The sequence below is a fragment of the Trematomus bernacchii genome, unplaced genomic scaffold (assembly GCF_902827165.1).
Source record: "Trematomus bernacchii unplaced genomic scaffold, fTreBer1.1, whole genome shotgun sequence".
Classification (NCBI taxonomy): Eukaryota; Metazoa; Chordata; class Actinopteri; order Perciformes; family Nototheniidae; genus Trematomus; species Trematomus bernacchii.
Genome location: NW_022987786.1, coordinates 1,598,340 through 1,610,169, shown reverse-complemented (window position 1 = coordinate 1,610,169; position 11,830 = coordinate 1,598,340). Strand labels below are relative to the sequence as shown.

General features: G+C 40.1%; 1 pseudogene; it reads left to right on the top strand.

Annotated features, from left to right (window-relative positions):
• The first annotated feature begins 2,413 nt into the window (after positions 1-2,413).
• On the top strand, positions 2,414-11,003 carry LOC117497548 (annotated as a pseudogene).
• Positions 11,004-11,830: the final 827 nt, after the last annotated feature.

The following is an 11,830-nucleotide window of genomic DNA, read 5'->3' as shown; positions in this document are numbered from 1 at the left end:
TAAAAGAGAGAGAAATGAGGCAGTTTGAAACGTTCTCTGTCCGTCAGAGTGTGGACAGTTTTAATGTTTGTAAGGGAAGTGGTTAATTTATTTCATTAAATGTGTTAAAAGAAGTGCAAAAAGAGGAAATTATGACATTGTTTTCAGCACGGACACGTTACTGTTTCCCTGCAACTTAACTTTTTCTCATGAGAATTTATTCTGAGGTTCTGTTACCTCTGAGGCAGCTGCAGCTCCTTACATCACCAGCTTTAAAGAGTCAATGCTTCATCAGCAGAGAGGGGAAGTAACTAAGTACATTCACTAAGTACTGAACCTATGTACTATACTTAGGTACAGTACTGAGGTACTTGTACTTTACTTGAGTATTTCCATTTCACGTTAGTCTGTACTTTTCCTCCACTACATGTATTTAATACCTTTAGTTACTTCACAGATGTGGATGAATGATGTGAAATATAATCAAGTGTTAAATCAGACTTTAGTTCCACCTGGAGTAAATCCACAAGCTACCCTGCAGTATACAAAGTCATTCAAACTAGCTGCACCTTTACCAGCTTTGAGAACACTTTCATGATCAATCATTATAAAACATATCATATATATTATTCTGAAATGGACCAATGCACAATGACTACTTTTACTGTTGCTACTTTCACTATATTTTGATGATAATACTTTTCTACTTTCACTTGAGGAACATTTTGAATGCAGGACTTTTACTGTAACAGAGTATTCCTACACTCTGGTACTTCTACTTTTACTCAAGCACAAGATCTGAGTACTTCTACTTTTACTCAAGTACAAGACCTGAGTACTTCTACTTTTACTCAAGTACAATATCTGAGTACTTCTACTTTTACTCAAGATCTGAGTACTTCTACTTTTACTCAAGTACAATATCTGAGTACTTAATATCTTCTACTTTTACTGATGATTTGAGTACTCTTAGTGAAGATATGAGTACTTCTACTGAAGATGTGGGTACTTCTACTGAAGATGTGAGTACTTCTACTGAAGATGCGAGTACTTCTACTGAAGATGTGGGTACTTCTACTGAAGATGTGAGTACTTCTCCCTCTGTTCTTCAGGAGCTGCCATACTAACAGGAAGTGATGATGTGAGTACTCTTACTGAATATGTGAGTACTCTTACTGAAGATGTGAGTACTTCTCCCTCTGGTCTTCAGGAGCTGCCATACTAACAGGAAGTGATGATGGCAGCGCTCAGAGAGACTCCATGAAGACGTGCAGGTTAAATATTAAATATGTACTTAAAATTAAGTCTGAGTTCGAAATATATCTCAAATAATGTATGCACTGTCATTTCCTCACGTAAACATAACAGTCAGCAATGAAATGGTTGTCTCCTGTGTGCTCCACTTCCTCCTTGGCGCACCGGTAACTTTTTCAAAAAATAAAAAACCTGCAAAAGCATGTCCCTTTAGTGGCTCCGTACAATAACACTGTATAACCCATGATTTAAAATCGCTGGATTTCAATATCCTTGAAATACCGTAGTTTTAACTCTGATCTTTAAATATCGTGGAAAAAAACGGACATTGCAATCTCTTTGATTTATTTTGCAATGTGAACAAAAACTGGATATTTATCGTAGATGTTCTAGGTTTCATTTTCTTAAGTTAAATGCATGAATAAAGGGGAAAGTTAAGGGGCTGGATGAGCCAGATAAATAGAGGAACATCTGGAAGAAGACGTGTTTAGGTGAAGAGACGTCATATATTTAGGGTTTTTTCAAGTAGAAATATTAATACTGATGTTTAGATGCATCTTGAATCCCTCCACTGTCTTTATTGGGGATGTTTTGTGTTAATATACCTGTTGATGTTCTGTTTATTGGATCAGGGGTCGAGCTGAATATTAAATCCTGTCTCTCATGTTTTAATGTTCTGAACACAGTGAATATATGAGTGTAGATTTAAACAGAATGAACCCTGCTATGGATGGAAGAAAGACGTGAACATTTTTATAATTTTTCATAATTTAATAAGAAGATCTTATTGTTTCAGTTAATTGTCTTTACAACCACTCCCCCCCCGTCTCAAATTAAAAATGTAAAAAATCACTGTTTTGTTTTCATTGTTCCTCTTTGTCCCGCCACTTGTGTTATTCTAGCTGTGCGTCCTTTGTGTGTTTTACTGATATCTGAAACATCTGCAGTTTTTAAACGTTGACGTGTTTTTCTCCTCTTTCTTGTACACTTTATTTCACCATCAAATTATTTAAAAAATGCATGTTTGAGGATCTTTGAAGTAAAAAGGTGTTTTTATATCTGTGATTATATGATTAAAAACACTCAGTAGAATATGTGTTGTTATAATTCCAGACTCGTTCTCAGGTCAGGAGCTGACTGTCTCTTTAAGGAAAACGGACTACTTCCTCCACCTGGTTTGCTTGAGTGCTCTTATTTTGTAGGTGTGACCCGGATGTAGCATGCTGTGAAAGCAGCTAGCTGTGTCTCCTCTGTCAGCAGGTTTGTTCTCTTTCTCATGTGTTTCTGAATAGTTTATTCCTATCTTTTTAGCTGGAATGTGTTCTTTAAATGTTTATTAAAGATACCCGCTCTTTGTGGAGTTATAACCCCGCGGAATGTAGATTTAAAACGGGGTTTAGGGTTAGCTAAAGTTAGCTCTGTTTAGGGTTAGCTAAAGTTAGCTCTGTTTAGGGTTAGCTAAAGTTAGCTCTGTTTAGGGTTAGCTAAAGTTAGCTATGTTTAGGGTAAGCTAAAGTTAGCTCTGTTTAGGGTAAGCTAAAGTTAGCTCTGTTTAGGGTAAGCTAAAGTTAGCTCTGTTTAGGGTTAGCTAAAGTTAGCTCTGTTTAGGGTAAGCTAAAGTTAGCTCTGTTTAGGGTAAGCTAAAGTTAGCTCTGTTTAGGGTAAGCTAAAGTTAGCTCTGTTTAGGGTAAGCTAAAGTTAGCTCTGTTTAGGGTAAGCTAAAGTTAGCTCTGTTTAGGGTTAGCTAAAGTTAGCTCTGTTTAGGGTAAGCTAAAGTTAGCTCTGTTTAGGGTTAGCTAAAGTTAGCTCTGTTTAGGGTAAGCTAAAGTTAGCTCTGTTTAGGGTTAGCTAAAGTTAGCTCTGTTTAGGGTAAGCTAAAGTTAGCTCTGTTTAGGGTTAGCTAAAGTTAGCTCTGTTTAGGGTAAGCTAAAGTTAGCTCTGTTTAGGGTTAGCTAAAGTTAGCTCTGTTTAGGGTAAGCTAAAGATAGCTCTGTTTAGGGTTAGCTAAAGTTAGCTCTGTTTAGGGTAAGCTAAAGATAGCTGTTGATGTTTACTGTTCAGTTAGAGAAGGGAGAAGTACTCAGATCTTGTACTTGAGTAAAAGTAGAAGTACTCAGATCTTGTACTTGAGTAAAAGTAGAAGTACTCAGATCTGGTACTTGAGTAAAAGTAGAAGTACTCAGATCTGGTACTTGAGTAAAAGTAGAAGTACTCAGGTCTTGTACTTTAGAGAAAGTAGAAGTACTCAGATATTGTACTTGAGTAAAAGTAGAAGTACTCAGGTCTTGTACTTTAGAGAAAGTAGAAGTACTCAGATCTGGTACTTGAGTAAAAGTAGAAGTACACAGATCTTGTACTAAGTGGACCTTTTAAGATCTAAAAAGTTTCACAGGTCAAATATATTTATATTAGTTTCAAAAATGTTCATTATTGATTCACTCTTTAGTCAAAATGCCATTTAAGCCGATAGTAAATTAATATATGAAATAATCTTGAAATAGTTAAACACACTAAATTAACTTATTTCATGTCATATTTATTTATTATTGGCTTTAATTAAACTTCCAAACTTTTTACACAATTTCCATATCCCTAAAAAATGATTGTATTTGTGTTTCTCCTTGTGTATTTCAAATACAAATATTTGTCAGTGAAATGAGTGAATCTGAAACGCCATGAAATGTAATATGAATGCAGGTCTCAGCTGGTGCAGCATGGAGCGAGTGAGGAGGGTCCTGGTTCACTTCTGTAAGGACGGAGCGGCTCAACCAGCCCACTTTGTGCAGGTCAGCAACGCTCACAGAATACAGCTTGACCGTCATCACTGCAGTAATAAACATAGTCACACACATAAAAGCAGAGGTAGCAGCAAAGACAATGCTATGTGGCAATGCAATACAGTTACATGTCAATGTACATTGTGCAAAACGACAAAGATGTAGTGTGTGTGTGTTCATCAGTGGCGCACCGTGGGGCTTTAGACAGGGCCGCCAGTAAACAATTGAGAAGCACACACACATTTAACACGTCTCTGTTCCAGCCAACGCAGCCATGATCTAATGATGCGCACATTATGCCAAACAGTCTCCCAACAATATGACAGCTGATCAACAATCACTACAGCTGGTCAACAATCACAACAGCTGGTCAACAATCACAACAGCTGATCAACAATCACAACAGCTGACCAACAATCACTACAGCTGATCAACAATCACAACAGCTGGTCAGCAATCACAACAGCTGGTCAACAATCACAACAGCTGATCAACAATCACTACAGCTGATCAACAATCACAACAGCTGATCAACAATCACAACAGCTGATCAGCAATCACAACAGCTGATCAACAATCACAACAGCTGATCAGCAATCACAACAGCTGATCAACAATCACTACAGCTGATCAACAGCTGATCAACAATCACAACAGCTGATCAACAATCACAACAGTCTCTCAACAATACGACAGTAAGCTAGATAAGGGTTAAATGCAGACGACATGTCCCAACATTGATCAATGAAGTAATCTATTATTAAACTTGTGTCATTGTGCACTCTCACGTCGCTCTAAAATGACGTGAATAGTAACGTGCTCACCCGTCACTTGTAAATAAAGCCGATGCTACGAAGGAAGTTCATGACAGACGTTTAGCTCAGGACACTGTCATTGAACATCAGCATCTGATTGGCTGATGAATCTGTCACTAATGCTTATTACCAATCAGATGTGTTGTCTTTGAACAAAAGGCTAGCAGTATCTGTTGTGCCCCCGCCAACTAAAATAACTGTGAGGCGTTCAAGTGACTTTTTGATGTAGGAAATCCCAGTTCAGCCTCAACAAAACCTTACTTAATTTAGTAATTCTGAGGATATTATACTATTAAAACTTATAACTAAATACTAATTGTTTGATTATTGTGTAATAGTTTAGATTCATAAATCAGACTGCAACTGTTCTGGGATGTTGTAAACTGAGACTTTAACAGAACTGATTTGTTTTTGAAGACGTTTTTAGTCTCTTATCGGATATATCTTATTTCATTTGTATTTATGTATTTGATATCCTCTGATCTATATGTTTCAAATATCAATCAAATCAGGGTTTTTATAGAAAGATATAGTATGAGGGCGCTGACGTCACTTCTGGCCAAAATTACAGCCCCGCCCACTTTCCTGTGAAAATACTGCATCAGAGCGAAGCTGGAAATAATGTGTCTTCATGTCTTAAAGCTGCTGAGTCATATATTGCATCTCAAACAACAAACAAATCCAGAGGTTTCTTTACTTCCTCTACGGGAAAAAGAAGTCTCAGTTTCAGTGTCAGAGACCCACCGGACATCCATCCCATAATTATTCTCTGTAAAAACAAAGCTGTCTCTGCCGCCTGACGCTCTGTGTGATACTCATATCTCTGGAGAACAGAAATATAGTTTTCTGGCATCACTTTTATATTCTACGGGAAACCTGCATTCTGGTTTGAGGCTCCTGTTACCCGGTTTAAACAAAACCCTGACAACTATTCCATATTTGTTCTAACTCGTTGTCCTGTGTCGTATTGTGCTGGCTGGAGGTCTGAACTCTGCTTAGAGACTTTGCTCAAACCAATACCTTTTATTGTGCATTATGGGTTTAGGGATACCTTTTTTAGAAATGTAGATATAGACACCGTAGATGCTAAACCCAGCGTGTGCATTATAGACCGCCCACCACCAGGTAAGGCTACACGAAGGGTTACACTTTAGATTTCTTCTTCATGTGTTTGCAGAGTATAACGGGTCACTTCAGTGAGGGCGGAGAGGACGAGGTGGAGGTCGGCTGCTCTCTGGAGAGAAACCGGCTCATTCTTCACCGAGCAGACGCAGGGCGGGGGGTCACTCTGAAGGTCAGACACGCCACATGTTAAATACAAATCATGACAATTCATTTGACCTTTATCTTTAATATGACCTAATATTGTCCTTTTCCCCCTCCATCTCTAACCACCCTGTTGTCCTTTCCCTCCCAGAGGCACGCCTTCTGCCCCATCAAGCACCTGTCCGTCACGGAGAATGCTGCGCTCCCATTGGACGTTCAGCAGCGAGGAGTGGACGTGGGCGTGGCCATCATCCTGCAGACAGCCAATCAGAAGGTGTTGTTGACACGGCGTGCGAAGGAGCTCCGGATATTTCCCAACATCTGGGTTCCTCCAGGTCTCACACTCATCTGTTACAGGGCCAGGTGCATCATGGGAAATGTAGTGAAGCAGGGTTTTTGGATTAAAATCTCAACATTTAAATTCTGCTTTTAATTTCTCTTCAGCTCTATAGTGCAGTACTTCAAAGTTAGCACTTTCACACACACATTTATATTTATGTGTTTTTTTGTTTTATTTTAACGTGTGTTTTATTTTTATAGGAGGCCATCTCGAGGGATGAGACCGGTGAGGTCATCCTCGTTATGAACATGGGATTTGATATTTCTTCTTCGTCTCTCTTGACGGGAGTTGAGTGGGGGAGATTGGCTTGTTATGATGGGGGCTGGGTCGGTTAGGGTGGCTTGGAGCGGGCTGAGTGCTTGTCTTCGTATATTCTTCTTATGCTGCTTTTATTAGTGCTCGTTCTTATTTCTTCTTCTTCTTGTTTCTTCTTCTTCTTCTTCTTCTTCTTCTTCTTCTTTTTTCTTCTTCTTCTTCTTCTCTGATTAAAGTGTGGTTAATGTAAGAGAATGTGTGCAGCTGCTGGACGCCGGTCTCAGGGAGTTACAGGAGGAGGGAGGAAACGGGGGCTGAATGCCAGAGGAAGTTCTCCCAAACATCTGGGACTGGGGAGGTGGGCAGGACTCTTAAAGTTAGAGACACTACATACTGATATACATCCCTGAACATCGCAGGAGGAGGACTCTTTACAAGGTAGAGGCACCACATACTGATATACACCTGAACATCAGCAGGAGAGGACTCTTTAAAGTAGAGACACTACATACTGATATACACCTGAACATCAGCAGGAGAGGACTCTTTAAAGTAGAGACACCACATACTGATATACACCTGAACATCATCAGGAGAGGACTCTTTAAAGTAGAGACACCGCATACTGATATACACCTGAACATCAACAGGAGAGGACTCTTTAAAGTAGAGACACCGCATACTGATATACACCTGAACATCATCAGGAGAGGACTCTTTAAAGTAGAGACACCGCATACTGATATACACCTGAACATCATCAGGAGAGGACTCTTTAAAGTAGAGACACTGCATACTGATATACACCTGAACATCATCAGGAGAGGACTCTTTAAAGTAGAGGCACCACATACTGATATACACCTGAACATCAGCAGGAGAGGACTCTTTAAAGTAGAGGCACCACATACTGATATACACCTGAACATCAGCAGGAGAGGACTCTTTAAAGTAGAGACACTGCATACTGATATACACCTGAACATCAGCAGGAGAGGACTCTTTAAAGTAGAGACACTACATACTGATATACACCTGAACATCATCAGGAGAGGACTCTTTAAAGTAGAGACACCGCATACTGATATACACCTGAACATCAGCAGGAGAGGACTCTTTAAAGTAGAGACACTGCATACTGATATACACCTGAACATCAGCAGGAGAGGACTCTTTAAAGTAGAGACACTACATACTGATAAACACCTGAACATCAGCAGGAGAGGACTCTTTAAAGTAGAGACACTACATACTGATATACACCTGAACATCAGCAGGAGAGGACTCTTTAAAGTAGAGACACCACATACTGATATACACCTGAACATCAGCAGGAGAGGACTCTTTAAAGTAGAGACACCGCATACTGATATACACCTGAACATCATCAGGAGAGGACTCTTTAAAGTAGAGGACACCGCCATACTGATATACACCTGAACATCATCAGGAGAGGACTCTTTAAAGTAGAGACACCGCATACTGATATACACCTGAACATCATCAGGAGAGGACTCTTTAAAGTAGAGACACCGCATACTGATATACACCTGAACATCAGCAGGAGAGGACTCTTTAAAGTAGAGACACCGCATACTGATATACACCTGAACATCAGCAGGAGAGGACTCTTTAAAGTAGAGACACCGCATACTGATATACACCTGAACATCATCAGGAGAGGACTCTTTAAAGTAGAGACACCGCATACTGATATACACCTGAACATCAGCAGGAGAGGACTCTTTAAAGTAGAGACACCGCATACTGATATACACCTGAACATCAGCAGGAGAGGACTCTTTAAAGTAGAGACACTACATACTGATATACACCTGAACATCAGCAGGAGAGGACTCTTTAAAGTAGAGACACTACATACTGATATACACCTGAACATCAGCAGGAGAGGACTCTTTAAAGTAGAGACACTACACACTGATATACACCTGAACATCAGCAGGAGAGGACTCTTTAAAGTAGAGACACTATATACTGATATGCACCTGAACATCAGCAGGAGAGGACTCTTTAAAGTAGAGACACTACATACTGATTTACACCTGAACATCAGCAGGAGAGGACTCTTTAAAGTAGAGACACCACATACTGATATACACGTGAACATCAGCAGGAGAGGACTCTTTAAAGTAGAGACACTACATACTGATTTACACCTGAACATCAGCAGGAGAGGACTCTTTAAAGTAGAGACACTACATACTGATATACACCTGAACATCAGCAGGAGAGGACTCTTTAAAGTAGAGACACCACATACTGATATACACCTGAACATCAGCAGGAGAGGACTCTTTAAAGTAGAGACACCACATACTGATATACACCTGAACATCAGCAGGAGAGGACTCTTTAAAGTAGAGACACTACATACTGATATACACCTGAACATCAGCAGGAGAGGACTCTTTAAAGTAGAGACACTACATACTGATATACATCTGAACATCAGCAGGAGAGGACTCTTTAAAGTAGAGACACTACATACTGATATACACCTGAACATCAGCAGGAGAGGACTCTTTAAAGTAGAGACACTACATACTGATATACACCTGAACATCAGCAGGAGAGGACTCTTTAAAGTAGAGACACCACATACTGATATACACCTGAACATCAGCAGGAGAGGACTCTTTAAAGTAGAGACACTACATACTGATATACACCTGAACATCAGCAGGAGAGGACTCTTTAAAGTAGAGACACCACATACTGATATACACCTGTTTGCCTCTGTGTGTCAGTCGGTGTTTCCCGCCCTTCTCTCCAGAGGTCTTCCTCAGAGACATCACATCGTGGTCTACCTGCTGCTGCGCTCGCCCCTCTCTCACCTGGAGCTGCAGGTACGTAATGAGACATAAGACAATAAAACTCATTTTAAAGAACAATACAAATAAGTGAGATAAGCAAGAAGAAACAGAGGAGAAAGGATATATTGTAATATACAGGGTGCGTACGGGTGCTGGAAATCCTTGAAAATGCTTGAAATTGTACGAGGTGTTTTCAAGGTTTGAAAAGTGCTTGAATTTGGGATAAAGTGCTTGAAATTGTAAATGCTTTACTTCGATTTTTAGATTAAAAGAAAATAAAGAAGTCAGAGCGTGCTTAATTGCTTCGTTTTTACATAAAACAGCTCCGCTCCGCGCAATGCTGTGAGGTAGGGAAATAATCATTTGAGTATAAGTATGTGTATATAAACATGTAATTTACAACAGCTGTAAGATGCTTGAAAAGCTTGAAAATGCACCTTGAAAATGCTTGAAAAGTGCTTGAATTTGACTTTGGAAAAGGTGTAAGAACCCTGAATATAAGTATATGCAGGAGTTAACTAAATACAAGTAAAATATAATTAGATTGGCTCAAGATGTAAAATGAAATGCTCTGAAATAAAACAATGCTCATTGTATTTATAGATAAATATGTGAGGTGGTTGTTGGTGTGACATCTGAAATGTGAAAGTCACCCTGCAGGCGTCTCTGAGCCCGTCTCCGGCGGAGGTCAGCGCCTGTCTGTGGGCCGACCGCCAGCTGGTCAGCGCCGTGGTGTCCGACCCGGACGGAGAGAATCACGACCTGCAGCGCAGCGTCAGGTAACAACTCCTCAAAACCAGATTCCTTATTTTCTCATATTTTGGTTTTAGTGAAACATTATTTGAAGTAACGAAATCTTTACATATAATTTACATCATTTTTATACATGATGACAAGAAAACAACTTGAATATTCTCTGAGATTTAACATTTACAAAAAACACTCAAAAATGTATAGGCAAAAAAACGTTACAAATGTACGAGGAAAAAGTAAAATGTGTGAGATTAAATGAGTAGATTATCTAGAAGAATCCTTTTAGTGTTAAATGTCCTCATGAAATGTGTGTGTGCATGCAGTGTGTCTCAGGTCTCTGCAGATGGCGCTCTGAGCGACTCCTCGCTGCCTCTGGAGGTTTTCCTCAGCCGGGCGCCAGTCAGCGGCCCGGACGTGGAGCGGGTCAGCAGCGGGACCATGTTCGCCCTGAAGCTGTGGCTGCGGAGCCTGGATGACCTTTGACCTCTCATCGTGCGGAAGTGAGCGTGGTCAAATCTCAACTGGGTTGTAAAATGACAGCGACCTCCGACACACGAAGGCATCAGGAATCATCCCTAATTGATCTCATCTTAACTAATGTTCCCCATAAATACTCATCTGTGGGAGTGCTTGCTAATGATGTGAGGGACCACTGTGCTGTAGCCACAATCAGGGACACTCAGGTCCAAAAGGTTAAACCTCGCATTATAATAAAGAGAGACACAAAACATTTTGTGGAGCAGGGTTTTGTTCATGATCTGTTTGGCTTTGATTGGGGTAAAATCGATCTGTGTGATGATGTAGAAACTGCATGGTCTTATTTTTATCTTGGTTTTATGGAAATTATTAATAGACATGCACCCCTACGTACTTTTAGAGTAAAGGGACGAGACAATCCCTGGTTTCCTGCTGAACTGTCTAGGGCTGCTCGATTATGGCAAAAATGATAATCACGATTATTAAATACGATTATTCATTGACTTTGTGCACTGTCGCAACCTAGCAAAGCAAAATAATCGTTTTTTTCGATTATGTTGTTTTCGTAATTGTGGCAGGCCAAAATCGTAATTGCGATTAAAATACGATTAATTGCACAGCCCTACTGTCTAGTCTCCTGCATGAGAGAAACAAGGCCTGGGCAAAGGCTAGGCAATCAGGCTCAGAGGTAGGCAGCTAAGAAATAGCTTCACATCTCAAATCAAAAGTCTAAGTATTATCTGTCAGTTACCACAGAAAACCTAAATAATCCTAGAAAATGTTGGAAAGCCATAAAATCGTTATCCACCGGTGAGATCCGTAATGAGCTACCTCCGTGCCTTACCACAGCATCTGGCTCTATATCGGACAGGGCCACCATGTTACATTGCTTTAATGAGCATGTTGTGTCCTGTGGCATATTGCTCCACCTCTCACTTCTCCTTTTAACCTCTCCCTCAGCACAAACACAATTCCAAAAGTATGGAAGTCAGCGTATGTCCTTCCTCTGCTAAAAGGAAGGGAGGCCACTTTATTAAATAACTATAGGCCCATCTCTAAATTATCAGTTCTGGCTAAGGT